The 14,995-nt window shown below is 59.8% G+C and overlaps 1 protein-coding gene across 4 annotated transcripts in view; it reads left to right on the top strand.

The window, feature by feature from the left end:
• The window catches only part of Gng7 (G protein subunit gamma 7), a 69,130-nt gene that overhangs the window by 16,125 nt on the left and 38,010 nt on the right, over nucleotides 1–14,995 (top strand). For 2 of the 4 annotated variants that reach the window (XM_003461041.5, XM_023563005.2), the window contains exon 2: nucleotides 5,425–5,476. The exons of the other annotated variants lie outside the window; for them this stretch is intronic. The gene's annotated coding sequence lies outside the window, so the exon portion shown is untranslated. The remainder of the gene's footprint in view (nucleotides 1–5,424; nucleotides 5,477–14,995) is intronic. 4 annotated transcript variants of the gene reach the window in all.

The following is a 14,995-nucleotide window of genomic DNA, read 5'->3' as shown; positions in this document are numbered from 1 at the left end:
CGTACAAACCACTATCTGTGCGTACACAAACTATGATTTTTACTCTGCTGTTGGAGTGATTTACTTAGATACAGTCAAACACCACGTAGCCACTTCCCTTGGTGGCCCCCAGGAGTGAAGGTCCTGCACCCTGCACTGTGGAGGGGGGGCAAGCTGGGTGTTACTGGCATAGCAGTGAAATCATCTGAGGACCTGCTTCTCAGGATGGATTCCTGTCGCTAACCTACCATGACCGTCATCGCCTCTTGTATCGGTCAGCTAGTGCTGCGTAACAAGTCAGAACAGAGTCAATGCCTCAAAACCACACCACATGTCTCACTAGTTAGCCCAGGCTGGCTTTGAACTCTGGGCAATCCTCCTGCCTCAGCCTCCCAAGGTTTGGGATCACAGGTGTGCCCCACCACACCCAGCTTGTTGAACATGTTATTCATACACTTACTGGCCGTTTCATAAATCTGTTATGGAGAAATGTTTTCTCTGGTCTTTCCTCCACTGCTCAAGTCAGGTGATTCCTTTCCTCCCTACCACGTCCTGCTTCTCAGTGTCGCCTTTGCTCTGGGCTTCAGGAGCGGCTCTCTCAGGGCTCTGGCTGGGTCGGGATTTGGGTTTGTGGTCAGTGTTTGATCTTTTTGTCTTGGGTCAGCTGAGTCACCCCAGCATCCAGATGCTGGTCAGGGGACTCGGGTGCCACCTGCTGGCCACGTGGTGCCCTCTGTCCCTCCACACCTGGCTTTTGGATGGTGGCCGGCACTTTGCTGTCCCTGGAGCACACAGCTGGGGACAGGGCGGGGCAGCGGCGTGTGGCAGAGGGACAACAGGAGTCAGGCTGGGTCGGCCCCTTGCCCCTCGGTCCCCACTGCACCCCTGCCCGTGGCACCCGCCTGCCCCGGCTCCCAACCCGGGCTGTTCATGTCACTTGAGCCGGGTCTAAGGCAGCGAGCGGGACATGAGCAGGGGACCTGGGCTCAGCAGCCAGCTCTGCCGGACCTGTGCAGGGCACCAGGGGAGCTGTCCCTTTGCCCTGAGGAGCCGTGCCAGGGGCCCGGTGTCTCGAGGTGGTGTTAGGAAGGAGAGGACGGGGCGGGCAGGGGTCAGAAACCCAGCACCCTGGGTCAGCTCGGAGCTGGGCATGGGCGGGTGGCGACAGCTCCCTGCCCAGGCATGCGCAGTGCCCAGGGGCCTGGGGTCAGTGTCTAGGCAGGACAGCGCCGTCCTTCCCCGTTCCAGAGGCAGCAGGACGCGTCCCGGGTGACCAGAGGACCCAGCTCCCGGACGGGCTCTGTGTCCCTCCCTGCTCAGCGTGGGGGTCACCGTGGGCAGCACCCTGGGACCTCAGCAGGCCAGGTGATCGCTGACCGCGGTCTCCAGTGGGCATGGTGACCACAGCCACCTCCGTCCCAGTGTCACAGTGCTCCAGGGTGTGCGTCCCCAAGTGTTTTCAGAAACAGGAGCCCGGAAGGACGCAGGCCCTGAAGCGGGCGACGGAGGCCTTTCTGTTTTCCTGTTTTCACGGTGACTGATGTCACAGCCTAGCTGGTGCCCAGGCCAAGCGCTTTCCTGTCATGTGTGGTGCCGCCCGGGGCCCCAGTACCCCAGGCTCCTGTCACCATGGATCGGGAGGGTCCCTCTCATGAGCTGTCACCTCTCTGTCCGCGTGTGCACCCGTTGAACCATGGTGGTGGGCAGGGCTCCCATCGCCCGGTGACACGGGCTCAGATCCCTGTGGGGGTTACAGGCGTGGCTTCTTCTGGGGGGCATGGGAACTGGGTTTATCCTAAGAGCTGCTCAGCCGCACACTTTGGAAGGGTGCAGGATGACACGGGGCTGGGCTCTGACACAGGCCCGGCCCAGCTCCCCGGGAGGCTGAGGCAGGAGGATCCCAAGTTCAAGCCCGGCCTGGGCATCTTTGCAAGACCTGACCTCAGAACAAAAAAGGTACAGGGCTGGAAACAGCCCGGTGTGAAGGTCCTGGCTTCGGTCTGCGGCCAGCGGTGACATCTGCTCCTTGTGCTTGGTCCCCAGAGGCCTGGGGTCACTTATACCTGCCTGCCCCTCGGTCCCAAGCGATCTGGTCACCAGTCTGAGCCCCGCACTGCGCCCTGGCACCTGGGCATCTGCACCCGCTTTCCTGGGCCTTCCTTTGGTCTCTCCAGAGGCCCTGACCCACCCTCCTGGCCACTCATGGTCCCCGGGGCTTGTGAGCCATCCCGAAGGGACCCAAAGGCCAGCGTCATTGGTGGAGCTCGAGTGAAGGTCATGGAGGACCACAGAGCACCAGCTGGCACTGCCTGCAGCCTGGCTGCGTCTTGTGCCCAGGGACAGAGCTGCCAGACGCGGCCACCCATGCATGCCGAGCTGTCCTGCAGCCCCAGCTGGTCTGCGCTGAGGGAACCCCAGGGCCCCGCAGTGACCACTGTGGGCTCAAGGGCGGCCTGGGCCAGGACACCGGTCAGAGCCACCAGAAGATGGGGGCAGCCCTGGCATCCACAGAGGGACACACGTGGAGGCCGTCCCCATGCAGGGGCATCACACAGCCAGGCTGGGGTGCGGCTGTGACACTTCACAGCGTGGACAGACCCTGAGGGTGTCATGCATAGTGAGAGACACTGGACTCTGTGGTGTCCGTGGACAGGAAACGCCAGAGACAGGATGTGTCCCCTCCCCAGGGGCAGGCGGGGGCAGGTGACCACTCACGGGATGGGGCCAGCTTTTTGGGGTGATGCCATGCTGTGGGTGATGCCATCACTGCACACCGTAGAGTGTGCCACCAGCCAGCAAACTCTGTGCATATTATTTATGTTGCAGCGCTGGGTGTCGGATCCAGGGACTCTGCCCTGAGCCCCATCTCCTGGCTCTTTTTATTTTTGGGAAAAAAAAAATCATCGTAAATTGCACAGCTGATACTGAAGTTAGATCCTCCTGCCTCAGCCTCCCCAGTAGCTGGCATGACAGGCGTGTGCCACCACTCCTGCTTGAATTGCACCCTCTGAACAGCTGTTATGTGCACACTGAGTCTCAAAGCAAAGCACCATGGGACCACCCTTACATTCAGTCTGTACGCTCGGTGTGCAAAACCGGCCTCTCTGCGTGGTGCTATCACGTAGTTTTGTAGTGTTGTTAGAGAAGCAGGACAAAGGTACAGGACCCCCCTGTCCTATCTGCAGCTTCCTGTGAGCTGCGGTGAATTTAAGAGTTGAAAGAATTGTAAATCCCAGCACCCAGGAGGCTGAGGCAGGAGGATCACTGCATGTTTAAGGCCAGCCTGGGCTACAGAGTACGTTCAAAGCTATCAAAGTGAGCTAGAACTACATAGTGAGACCTCGCCGAGAGAGAGACAGAGACAGAGACATAGTTCCCTGTAAAATGGAGGGGTAGTCTTGGCCTCTAGCAGCTCTGTGAGGATGCTGCTCCAGCCCTTTCATCATGCATCTCCGGTGACAGTTGCTGTCAGGGCCATGCATCCCTCTTGCCTCAGGGACCCAGCAGCACCAGTCCCAAAGGGACAGTGCCTGGTGGAGCTAATCCTGCAAGGGCCAGTTAAGACATTTCTGCAGCTTGGGCGCCACCTGCAGTTGGCAGTGAGTATTTCAACAAATTAGCGTGAGTTCAAAGAAAGCCAGTCAGCGGCTTTATTTATTTAAATTGGTATATTTGGTGCTGGGAATTGAACTCAGGACTTTGCACCTACCAGGCAGGCGCTATGCCACTGAGCTATATCCCCAGCCAAGCCAGCATTTTTAAAAAGAAAAAAAATTAACTTTTTAAATAAAAAACCTTTTTTGCCGTACTGGGGATTGAAATCAGGGCCTTTCACTGAGCTGTAGCCCGCCCTTCTGCTCATTTTGAGGTATGGTCTCATCAAGTTGCCCGGGCTGCGTTTGAACTTGCAATCCTCCTGCCTCGGCCTCCTGGAATGCTGGGATTACAGGTGAACACCACCATTCCAGGTCAGGAAAAAAAAAAAGTTAAAACAGGCGTGGTGGCACATGCCTGTCATCCCAGCGTTTGAGGGTGTTCAAAGCCAGCTGGCACTAGAAATCGAGACCCTACCTTAAAGAAATAAAATAAAAGGGGTTGGGGATGTAGCTCAGCGGCATAAGCGCCTGCCTTGCAAGCAGGCAGTTGTGAGTTCGATCCCTGGTACTGATAAAAAGGAAAAAGACAAAAACTAAATAAATAAAAAAATAAAATCGCGATGTTATGTTAAATGAACTTTTAAGGTGCTGGAGATGGAACCCAGGGCTTCGCGCATGCTAACCAAGTGCCCCTAAAATGAGCTCTCCCCCCCCCCCCCGCGCCAAATGAGTTTTTAATGTTAGCATCATTTTACACTTCCAGGAGTTACAGAGTACATCAGAAATTCCGGCCAGCTTTGCGGGATGTTTTATGATAGCTGCGGTCCTCAACTTTTTTGGCGCCAGGGACTGGTTTTCTAGGAGATGATTTTCCCACGGTGGGGGCGGGAGTAGCCCCGCGCGTGCGCAGTTCACAGCAGGCCGCTACAGTGCGGATTAGGGGCGGAGCCGATCCTGCAGGGGGCGGGGCTTGGCGGTGACCCGGTGGCCTGGAAACAGAGGTGGCTCTGATTTCTGCGCACCTCCTGCGCAACTGAAGCGTTGTACTTGTATCGCAGCTCAAGCTAGAGTTACTGAGCACTGAATATATTAAAAAAGCTTTATAAAAAAGATCTCATTGAGTGGCGCCTGGTGGCACATCCTTGTCATTCCAGTGTTCAGGAGGCTGAGGCAGGAGGATCAAAAATTGGAACCCTGAAGCCACAGCATAGCAACCTAGCCAGACCCTGTCTCGATACAGGAGAAAGGGCTGGGGGTCATGGCTCAGTGCAGAGGCCCTGGGGTCAGTCCCTGGTTCCACTCAAGAAATAGGTCACCTCCTTCTGGCCTTAGGGAAGGCCAGCGAGGCTGGGTGTGGCCCTGGCTGGGTCAGGAGGATCCTTGCAATGATCCTCCTGCCTCAGCCTCCAAGCGCTGGGATGACAGGCGTGTGCCGCCACACCTGGCTCTGACCTCTGCACTTTAAAATCTTCCCCTCTCCCCATGGTGAGGCTGAGGGATTCCAAGGCAAGATTCTCTAAAAGGTTTGTGTCACAGTCTTTGCTGAGTGGTAACAAGCACCTGTCATCCAGCACTCTGGGAGGCTGAGGCAGGAGGATCTCAAGTTTCAGCCCAGCCTGGGCAACTTAGGGGCTTCGCAAGATCCGTCTCAAAAGGTGAAAAAGCCTGGGGGTGCTGCTCAGTGAGAGAACCTTGGCTTCCATCCCCAGCGCTACAACACACACACACACACACACACACACACACACACACACATCCTGAGGTTGTGCAAATTCAGGCTCCCGCTTGTCTGCCATGCCCGGCTCTTCCCTCCACGGGGCCCAGATTCACACACTGTGTTTTCCCCTAGGAAGCAAAGCCCTGGGGCCGGAACCTGGCTGGGGACAAGATCTCACACACAGGTAGGTCCCCTCATATCTGTCTTCGCTCCTCTGGGCACGATGTCCTGGTCATGCTGGGTATCTGAGGGCTGGTCTCCTCCAGGGATGGCAAGGACTGTGCTTGGTCTTCCGCACCCCTGGCCCATTTTCATGAAGGGCACAGCAATTGCTGAGGGCAGAGCTAAGTCTGGGCTGGGACGTCGAGCTGAAAGCTGTGGTCTCAGTCCACTTTCTGGTGCTGTAACAGAGTGCAGGAGGCAGGGTGTTTTATAAAGAAGAAAGGTTGGTTTGGCTTCCAGTTCTGAGGGGAGATTGGTGACCGCGTCCAGTCAGGGCCTCAGCAGGACAGCAGGACACATGGCATTCCAGGCAGGGGTGACCCGTTACGCCAGAATTCCAGGGCCAGACAGGGCCTGGCGGGGGCCTCTCTGCTCTTGTTTAAATTTTGAGACAGGGTCTTGCTGAGTTACTAAGTGCCCAGGCTGGACTTGGACTTGCAGCCTTCCTGCCTCAGCCTCCCAGAGCGCTGGGGTGACAGGCGTGTGACACCACCTCCGACTGCTTAACTTTGTGTTAGGATTGTGGAGAGAAGGGAAAAGCCGGGGGGCACTGGCAGGGCACCTATGGGGGTGCCATGAGAGAGATGCCAGCGAGCGTCGCCCCCACTTGGGTTGTTGGTGTGGGGCTGGGATACGCTCTCACTTCCTGTAGAAATGAAAAAAAAAGGTAGAAAGTGGGTCAGAGCCCCCAGACCCTCTCTACCTCATTCAGGGCTTAATTATAAGATAAGGTCTCCCTGCGAAGCTCAGGCTGGCCTTGGACGTGCAGAGATCCTCCCGCCTCAGCCTCCCTTTGTATTTGGATGACAGGTGTGAAGAGGGACACTGTGTGGGTGTCCTTGGGAGCTCCTGGCATGGCGCGGGTCGGGGCCAAGGTTGGTCATGTGGAGCCCGAGACCCCTGCTGTGGGGCCTGGGATCAGGTCCCTTTCTCTGTGACCCGGGGACGCATGGAGCTTTTGTGGAGGGCGACCGAGGCTTTTCCTACTCTATCAACAAACACAGCAGTAGCAGTGCCAGCGCCAGCCATGCTCAGCCCTTTAGCTCCCCCAAAGCACGGGACAGGCAGCGTGGGCTCCTCCTCACCCCGCAGAGCCCGGCGCCTGCAGGCTGGGCCTTCTTCCCTGAGCCGCAGTCTGCAGGACAGCCCTGTGCACCCGGGAGGCCACAGCCGCAGGGCTGCATCAGCTGCTTTGACTTTCTGGGGTGCAGAGGGGGCTGTAATCCTGACCCTAGGAGAGGCGGATGCAGGAGGGTCGCCAGTTCGGGGTCAGTCTGGGCACTTTAGTGAGACCCTGTCTCCACCTAAAAGCTGAAAAGGGCTGCCGATGGGGTCAGTGCAGGGCGGTGCGCAGCCGCCCCCAGCCGCCCCCAGCCCAGGGTGGGCGGGGCTGCAGTTACCGCCAGCGGCCAGCAGGGGGCAGGGGAGGAGCGCGAGTTCAAGGGACGGGCGCGCTGTGCGGGTGGTCTTAAGAGAGCTGAGGTTTGTCTTTCCGTCTGTCTGTCTGTTTTTTTTGTCTTTTTGAGGCAGGGTCTCGCTGTGCAGTCCAGGCTGCCTTGAGCTCACTGTGTAGCCAGGCTGGTCTCGAACTCGCGGCAATCCTCCTGCCTCGGCCTCCTGAGTGCAGGGCTTACAGGCCTGCGTCTCCACGCCCGGCTGAGCTCAGCCCTTTCCGCTGTGCCCAGTGCTGAGAGGCCGGGCCCGGCTGGCCCTGGATGTCCCCTGCGGGCCCCTCTGGTCCCGGGCGTGTCTGTTATCAGTTCTCTCCTGGACAAGCCGTTCCGGGGCCGCTGTCTGCACGGGGGTCACCTGAGGGCAGTGCTGTCCGCAGGGGCCACTGAGCAAGGTCTCAGGCCCGTGCAGCTGTCACATCTGGGGAGCTCTGGAGCCAGCCGGGGTGCCCTGGGCGCCCCCCACCAGTGAAGGAACGGGGGGGGGGGCTATCCGGGGACCCGGCTGCTGGGTCTGAGCCTTCTGCCCCCCCCAGGGGGGTGACACTGGGGGCGCTGTCTCAGGACCTCAGCGGGGCAGGCAGTCGCGGTATGCGCGGAGGAGGTCACTTGGGGTCCCTGGCACCCCTTGATTGAGGGGGTCTTATCTGGGCATCGTTTTGCCCCCAGCAGCTGTTCACAGCTGCCAGGATTTTGGGGGGATGTCACTGGCCCCCACCCGACGATACCCACTGGGCCCGCCCCCAAATGCCCGCAGCGCCCCTGCCACGGGACCTCGCACCGCTCTGCTCCTCTGAGCCCTGAGGGCCCAGCTGTCCTCCTAGAGCCATGACTGCCCCATTTTCCTGACTTGTAAATCGAGGCCCAGTGAGGTTCCCATCTGCCATCCAGGAGTGGGGACCCCTGGTGGGGGTGGAAGGAGCCCCAGCGTCGCCCACGTGCCCCCTGCTCAGTGCCCGGCGGGCCCAGCTGGCCAGGAAGCCCGAGCAGACCCAGAGCACGCGTGGGGGTGACGGAGGGCTGCAGAGCCCCGGGGGCGCCAGGAGGGCGGAAGGGGCTCCTTGCGGGTGGGCGTCGCCGCGCAGCATGTCCGCGGCTCAGGCCACTGTTGGGACTGACCACCAGGAGCCGGGGCTGTCACGCCCGGGCTCAGGCTGATGTCACAGCCTGAAAAGGATTATTAAAAGACGTTATGAGCTGGGGGTGGGGAGTCACTGTCCCATGGGTCCCCCGGATTTCCAGTTTGCAAGATGACACATTTTAGCTGCATCAAGGGTGGTGTGGAAATGCTTCCTGCTCCTCAGGGGCGCACACAGGAGGGGGTGAAAAGGGAGATTTTGTCACATTTTTACCTCAAGGGGAGGGATGGAGGTGAAGGAGGTGTCTAAGAGGCTCCTGAATTCTCCTGCCAGCCCCAATAAAGAAGGTACCTGGCGTGGCAGCACTCTGGGAGGTGAGGCCGGAGGGCTGCAAGTTCAAGGCCAGCCTGAGCAGCTTAGTAACTCAGGGAGACCCTGTTCCAAAATCAGAAGTACAAAGGGCTGGGAATGGAGCTCAGTGGGAGGATGCTAGGTTCAACCCCCAGTGCCACAATAACAAAAAACAAATAGTCAATTTGTAAGCAGCCTGTGGAGACCACAAGGCAAAGGCCCAGAGTGGCCTCTGGTTGGCACCGAGCCCCTCTCAGCAGCCAGCAGGACAAGGGCTTCTTCCCCACACCACCAAGGAAAGAGACCCTCACAGCAGCCCAGTGGGGCTGAGCAGAGCACCCCAACTTCTAGACAAGAACTCAGCACAGCCAATGCCAAGGCTCAGGCTTGGGAGACTCCGAGAAGAGGACCCAACTGAGCCGAGCTGTACGTGGGCATCACTTTGGTGATTTGTTACGAGGCTGTGGCTGACCCATACACTTTCTGCCTTGAAACAGAGTTAATTATCTCCATTCCAAAGATGAGAAAATAGCTGAGTCACTTGCCTGGAGCCAGATGACAACTGGTGACATTTAAATTAGCTGTGACTGTCACCCGGGCCAGACCATGGGTTCGATGAGGTCAGGGATCTGGTGCAAAGCCTCCACGATAGCTAGAGAGTGAGAGAGAGAAGAAATGAGCCCGGTGTGGTGCTGTCATCCTCACCACTCAGGAGGCTGAGGCAGGAGGGTTTGGCACTGAGGCAGCCTGGGCGCCTGGCAAGGACGAATGAGACGGGCGAGTCCTGGGGTTGATCTCATGCTGCAAAATAAGAGAATAAAGGGGGCCAAGAAGAGAGAGCAGGCAGCGGGCTGTGGGGCGAGGCGTCAGTCACCGACTGGTGGCCGGGACCAGGACCGCCGGGGTGCCCGGGGACTCGGCTCCGCTGCTGAGCCAGCCGCCCGCGAGGGCTGAGCTCAGCGCTCCTGGAGCGGGACATTCTGTCCCCGCGCCCTGACTGACGCCCGGCTGATTCACAGCCGTGCCTGCAACGGAGGCCGGGCGGGCGCGGTCACCCTCCGACCCACGTGTGCCCGGGAGCTCCGAGCCTCGGGAGGGCACACGGAGCGGGCGGCCTGGCCAGCTGCCGGCAGTGGCTGTCCTTGAGGCCGGAGGAGCCGGCGACGGAGGGAAGGGAGGTGGCGGCCGTGACTGTGTCTCCAGAGTCCTGCGGGCCGCGCGGGTGGCCCGGCCCTGCAGGGTGCTGAGCGGTGTCCCTGGCCCTTCTTGTTTATTTCTTATTTCTTATTTTGAGACGAGGGCGCACGAAGTGGCCCAGGCTGAACTCAGACCTGCGATGCTCCTGCCTCAGCCTCCCAGACCCTGGATGACACACATGCGCCACCACACCAGCTAATAACATGCGACGTTGTAACTGTCCAGGCGCCCAGCTCAGTGGCACTGAGCGCCTTGCGTGGCTGTCACCACCGTTCACTTCCAGAACTTTCTATCTCCCAAGCTGAACCCATGAGACACCGCCAACTTTTTCCTCTTCAGCCCCAGCACCCGGAGTCTTCATTTCTCCGTCCTGGGTGCTTTCTGTCCACAGAGCGCATGCTGTGTGGCCATCTGTGTCCGGCGTCTCTCACTGAGCACGGTTTCCTTTAGGTCCAGCCACACTGTGGCGGTGACACAGCTGCACTCCTTTTCCTGGGCATATAATATTCCAGTCTGTGACTGGGCTTGGCTGTGTGTCCCTCTGTCCATCTGTGACACGGGAGCTGTTCCCACGTTCGGGCTGTTGGGAAGCTTGTGTTACAGTAGACCCAGGTGCACAAATAGTCACTGTCTCCCTGTTTGGGGTGCTTCTGGGCACAGTGCCCAGCCTGTCCTGAGCCCAGCCTCTGGTCCTCTGACCACCTTCTGAACACTGCCCTGGATCAAGACGTGCCCAGGCCCTGCCACCTGCCCTGGGCCCGCGTGCCTCCAGGAGGAAGCTGGCTTTTATCACCACCGCAGCGGGAAGCCTCAGAGGGCAGCTCGGGGTTCCCTCTCAGCTGTGTCCCCTTCCCCAAGGCGCCTGACCTGGCCATCTCCGAGTTTCAGAAGAGGCCTAGCACTCCGCACGCATACCGAGGCCCTTTGGGCCACTGATTTCCCCAGAATGCACCATGCTCCCTGCCCAGAGCTGCTCTAAGGGCCGCAGGGCACCAGGACAGCAGGGGTGAGCCCGTGCTCTCCAGCCTGGGGCCTGGGGTCGGTGGCAGTGATGATAATCTGCCCTCATAGAAAGAAAAAGAACGTTCAAGTTGGGGGAGGGGGGCGCAGGCCTGTAATGCCAGCGCTTGGGGAGGCTGAGGCAGGAGGATCCACAATTCAAGCTCGACCTGGGCAACTCAGCAAGACCCAGTCTCAAAGGAAATGGTGAAGAGATTGGGGTGCAGCTCGGCGTGAAGCCCCGGGGCCCAGCCCAGCACAGCACGGAAGCCACTGGGTACGCAGTACCTGCCTGGTACTGCCGTGACACAGGCCACGTGCCCAGAGGCTTTAAAGTTGGAGACCTCTATGTTGTCACAGCTCTGGGGCCGAGGTCCCAAACCCAGACCTGGGCCACCGGGCTGAGGCTCCGAGGAAGCTCCTTCCTGCCTGCCTGGGGCTGGGGTCCCCTCACCCTGTCTCTCCCTCTGTTATCACATGACTCCTCCCCCTCCACTCCCTGTCTCCGCACTGGAGATGGAACCCCAGGGCCTTTGCAGGAAGCCGAACCCCCAGGCCTTTTTAAGCTTACTTTGAGACAGGCTCTTGCCAAGTCATCCGGGCTCTGCTGGAACTTGCAATCCTCCTGCCTCAGCCTCCCAAAGGATGGGTGTGTGCCGCCACATCCAGCCTGGAGGTTTCTGGGTCCGAGGGATGGACGGGGCCGGGTCTCCCTGAATGATGCTGGTTCTTGTCCGGGCTGGCGATCATCAACTGGAGCAGTTCTGACATTAGAGGACAGAACTTGGGGTCACTGGTGACTGTCACACTGGGAGCCCCTGGCTCGGAAGCCGGGGACCCTGCTCACACCCGCACTGCCCAGGGTGCTCCCGGGAGAGCACCCAGTCCTTGCCCCTCGGCCCCACCCCCGACTGTCCCTGGCCCTGAGTCCCTTCCGCCTCGGGGCCACTCAGCCCTGCTGGATTTCCAAGCCAAAGAGTCTATTTTACAGGCTCGGGTGGTGGCCTGCATGTCTGTGTCTCTGTTTCTGTCCCTAGCTAATGACTTCCCCTCCCTGGGAACCGTCCCCACCAGGGGTTGGCAGTCTGTCCCTTAAAGTCCAGGTGGTCCCTAGTGCTCGGTTTGAGGATCAGAAACTGCGCTTGGAGGATCAGAAACTGCGTGAGACTCACTCTGTGGTGGGCGTGGCTTCCAGGTGGCCTTCCAGGTGGGTGTGGCCTGCGCCAGTAAAACTTTATTGATACAAACAGAGGATTGCTGGGATTTCAGAGGGTCCCCTCTCCTGGTCCTGTGCTACTCATGCAGGCCTGTCATCCCAGCACTCTGGGAGGCTGAGGCAAGTTCCAGCCCAGCCTGGGCAGTTTAGCCACTTAATAAATCCCTGTCTCAAAGAGAAAAATAAACACCGTTGGGTCTGAGGGTGAAACTCAGTGCAAAGGCCCTGGGGTCAATCCCCAGAACTGCAAAATAAAAGCGAAACAGGTCTCTCTCTCTGTCTTTTTCTTTTTTTAGTACGGGGATTGAACTCACAATGTTGCTCCCCAGGCAGGCGCTTATACCGCTGAGCTAAATCAGAGTGATCCTGCTTGGCAGGGGACACCAGGCCATGTCTGGGGACACATATGGCTGTCATGACTGGGGGGAGCTCCTAGCATAAGGTGGGTGGAGTTCAGTGATGCCGCTTAGCCCCCATGAGAATGACCTGGCTCCAGGGTGCACAGAGCCCAAGGAGAAGGTCAACCCAGTTATAAAAAAGGGAAAAGGGCGGGGTGTACAGCTCAGCACCACAGCGCCTTGCTGGCAGGTGTAAGGTCCTGAGTTCGAGCACTGGTACCAAAAAAAAAAAAGTAATTCGGGGGGCATTATACTACTGAATTGTTACCTTGAGGCAAGCTTTTCTTTGTCTGAAGCCCAGCCCCTTTTTTTTAACTTTTTTTTTTTTTAATTTAGAGATAGGGTCTCAAGAAGTCACTCATTTGTCCGGGCTGGGCCGGAACTTGAGATCCTTCTGCTTCAGCCTCCCAGAGTGCTGAGCTGACAGGTGTGCACCACCGTACCCACCCAGAGGGAGGTTGGCTGGGTCTTCCCTGCCCAGCTGCACCGGGTCCCCGCGACGCCCCAGCCCTGGCCCCGCCCCCACCAACGTGCTCGCTCCGTCGCTGCAGCGCGCGGCCGCCAGGGGGCAGCACAGCCCGTTCATAGGCGCGGCCCCCCGCAGGGCAGCGGGCCCGGCTGTCTAGACGCGGGCTGCGCGGCATTCCTGACCCCTGAAGTCAGGCCACGTGCAGAGCCCGCGCCCCGCGCTCCGTCAGCGCCGCCCACCCCGCGTTTCCGAGCGCGTCTCGCCAGGCCGTTGGGTGAGGGTCGGGGTGGGAGCGGGGAGACCGACTACCCTGGCACCCTGGGGGTCCCTGGGTTCCAGTTGCTCTCCTGTGCTGTCGATGGGAACAGAGACGCTTGGGTCAGGGCGCTGGGGGTCATTGCATGTACCCCAGCCGGGCTGCACCCAACCCCGGGGGGTGGGGGGGAGAAATGCACCCAGAGCCCCTGCCCTGCTAGCCTTGGGCATTGGAAGCCGAGCCCAGGGCTTTGCGCTGAGCCCTTTAATTTCTTTTCTTTTCTTTTTTTTTTTTTAATTTTGAGACAGGGTCTCACTGAGTTGCCCAGTGGGCTCCAATTTGCAGTCCTCCTGCCTCAGCTTCCCAGAGTGCTGGCGTGGCAGGCAGGCGTGCACCCGTTGGCCCCACGTGGGTCTGAGCTCATTTCATCTGCAGTCGCCTGATTTTAGGTCGCCTGCTGAGGTCAGAACTTTCACATATAAATCTGGGCACACAAATCACCAACGCGCACGGCGGGGTTTGGCCTGCAGCCCGCAGGGCGCCCCTTCCTGCGCGCAGCTTTCTGGAAGGAGCCCTGATCCTGCCCAGCTCCAGGAGGGAGGAGCCAGAGGGGGCGGCCCGGGACACAGCTGGTGACGACGAGGCCGCTGGCTGTTGGTGGCCTGGGGCCAGCTAGGGCAGAGGGAAAGGCCGAGTGCCATCTGCGAGCCAAATGGCGCTTCCTCGAAGCTGGGGGGCTGGTGCGGGAGGGAGGCCTTGCAGACTTGGGGGGGGCAGGAGCCCGTCTTGAGGGAGGCTAGGCCTGGCCTTTGCCTTTTCTCTCTGTGCCCAGGCTGGGGACAGAGAGAGAAGAGAGCACCGATTACCGGGGACAGAGAGACGCAGTTAGCTCTGCACCTGCCAGTTCTCGGGAAAAGCTACACGAAAGCCAACTGCGCAGGTGCGCAGGGCCGGGGGCGTGGCCTGGGGCAAGGTAGGGGCGGGGTCCTGGCGTCTCTGCACCCTGGAGATCGGAACAGCTGTCATCGGACGGGTCCAGCCACGGAAGGGAGCGCGGCTGTGACACTCGCCACAGCTTGCGGGGGCCTTGAGGACGCCGTGCTCAGTGGGAGACGCCAGGCACGAGAAACACAGCAAGGACAGGGAACGCCCAGCATCGATAAATCCAGACAGGACGTGGATTCCGGGGTGCCCAGCAGGGGAGGGGAGAGATGATCGCTCATGGGACAGATAGGGCTTCTTTTGGGGTGATGGGGTGTCTTGGAATGAAACAGGTTGTACAGTGTTGGGAACGTTCACTTTTAAAAAGGTCAGTGTTGCAGCCCAGGGTGGTGCGAGCCTGTTATCCCAGCGCAGTGGGAGGCTGAGGCAGGAGGTGGCAGGCCAGGCGGAGCCCGGCCTGGGCCACTAAGTGACTCAGCAACACCCTATCGCAAAAGTTTTAAAAGTATCTACACAGGGCTGGAGCTCAGTGCAAGGCCTTGGCTTCCACCACCAGGACCGAAAAACAAGGTTAATTTTATATTATGCAAATCTCAGCGGGCGGGTCTGGAGGATCCAGCTTGGGGCAGCTCAGTGGTGGCTGTGTCGCCAGCATGCAGGCAGGTGCGAGGAGGGCCGGAGCCGGCCGAGGGGCGCTGGGGGGGGGGGCTGGGCAGGGCAGCCGGAGGGTCAGGTGCAGCCCGAGCTCCCAGTCGCGTGAGGCAGGCGCTGCCGGCGGACAGGTGGGGACCCACGCGGGGACACGTGAGCCCGCGGCCCGGGATGTGCGTCACCGGGGACCCTGGTGTCACTCTGCTCTTGCCGCGCACCTGGCCCGCGCTTGGGTTTCTGTCCTGTGCGTGGGCAGGAGTCGCCGAGTCGCTGAGTCACCTCTGGCCTTTTGGGCCTCCCCCGCCTCCCTCCCACCTGCAGGTCCTTCTGGCTTTCAGGTGTTAGAAGCCACGCGGTGCACTCCGCGTCACGGGGCGGTGGCTGCAGGCCGCCCGCCTGCTCATCTCCCCGCCCCCTCCTACCCTTCCACTCAAATGTCATCCGATGCTGTCACCTGCGGGGGGCGGGGCTG

This window comes from Cavia porcellus, unplaced genomic scaffold, assembly GCF_034190915.1.
Source record: "Cavia porcellus strain 051 isolate PalLab524CR breed Dunkin Hartley unplaced genomic scaffold, mCavPor4.1 scaffold_17, whole genome shotgun sequence".
Classification (NCBI taxonomy): Eukaryota; Metazoa; Chordata; class Mammalia; order Rodentia; family Caviidae; genus Cavia; species Cavia porcellus.
The sequence above is the reverse complement of the archived record's forward strand: the minus strand, read 5'-3'. Positions and strand labels throughout refer to the sequence as shown.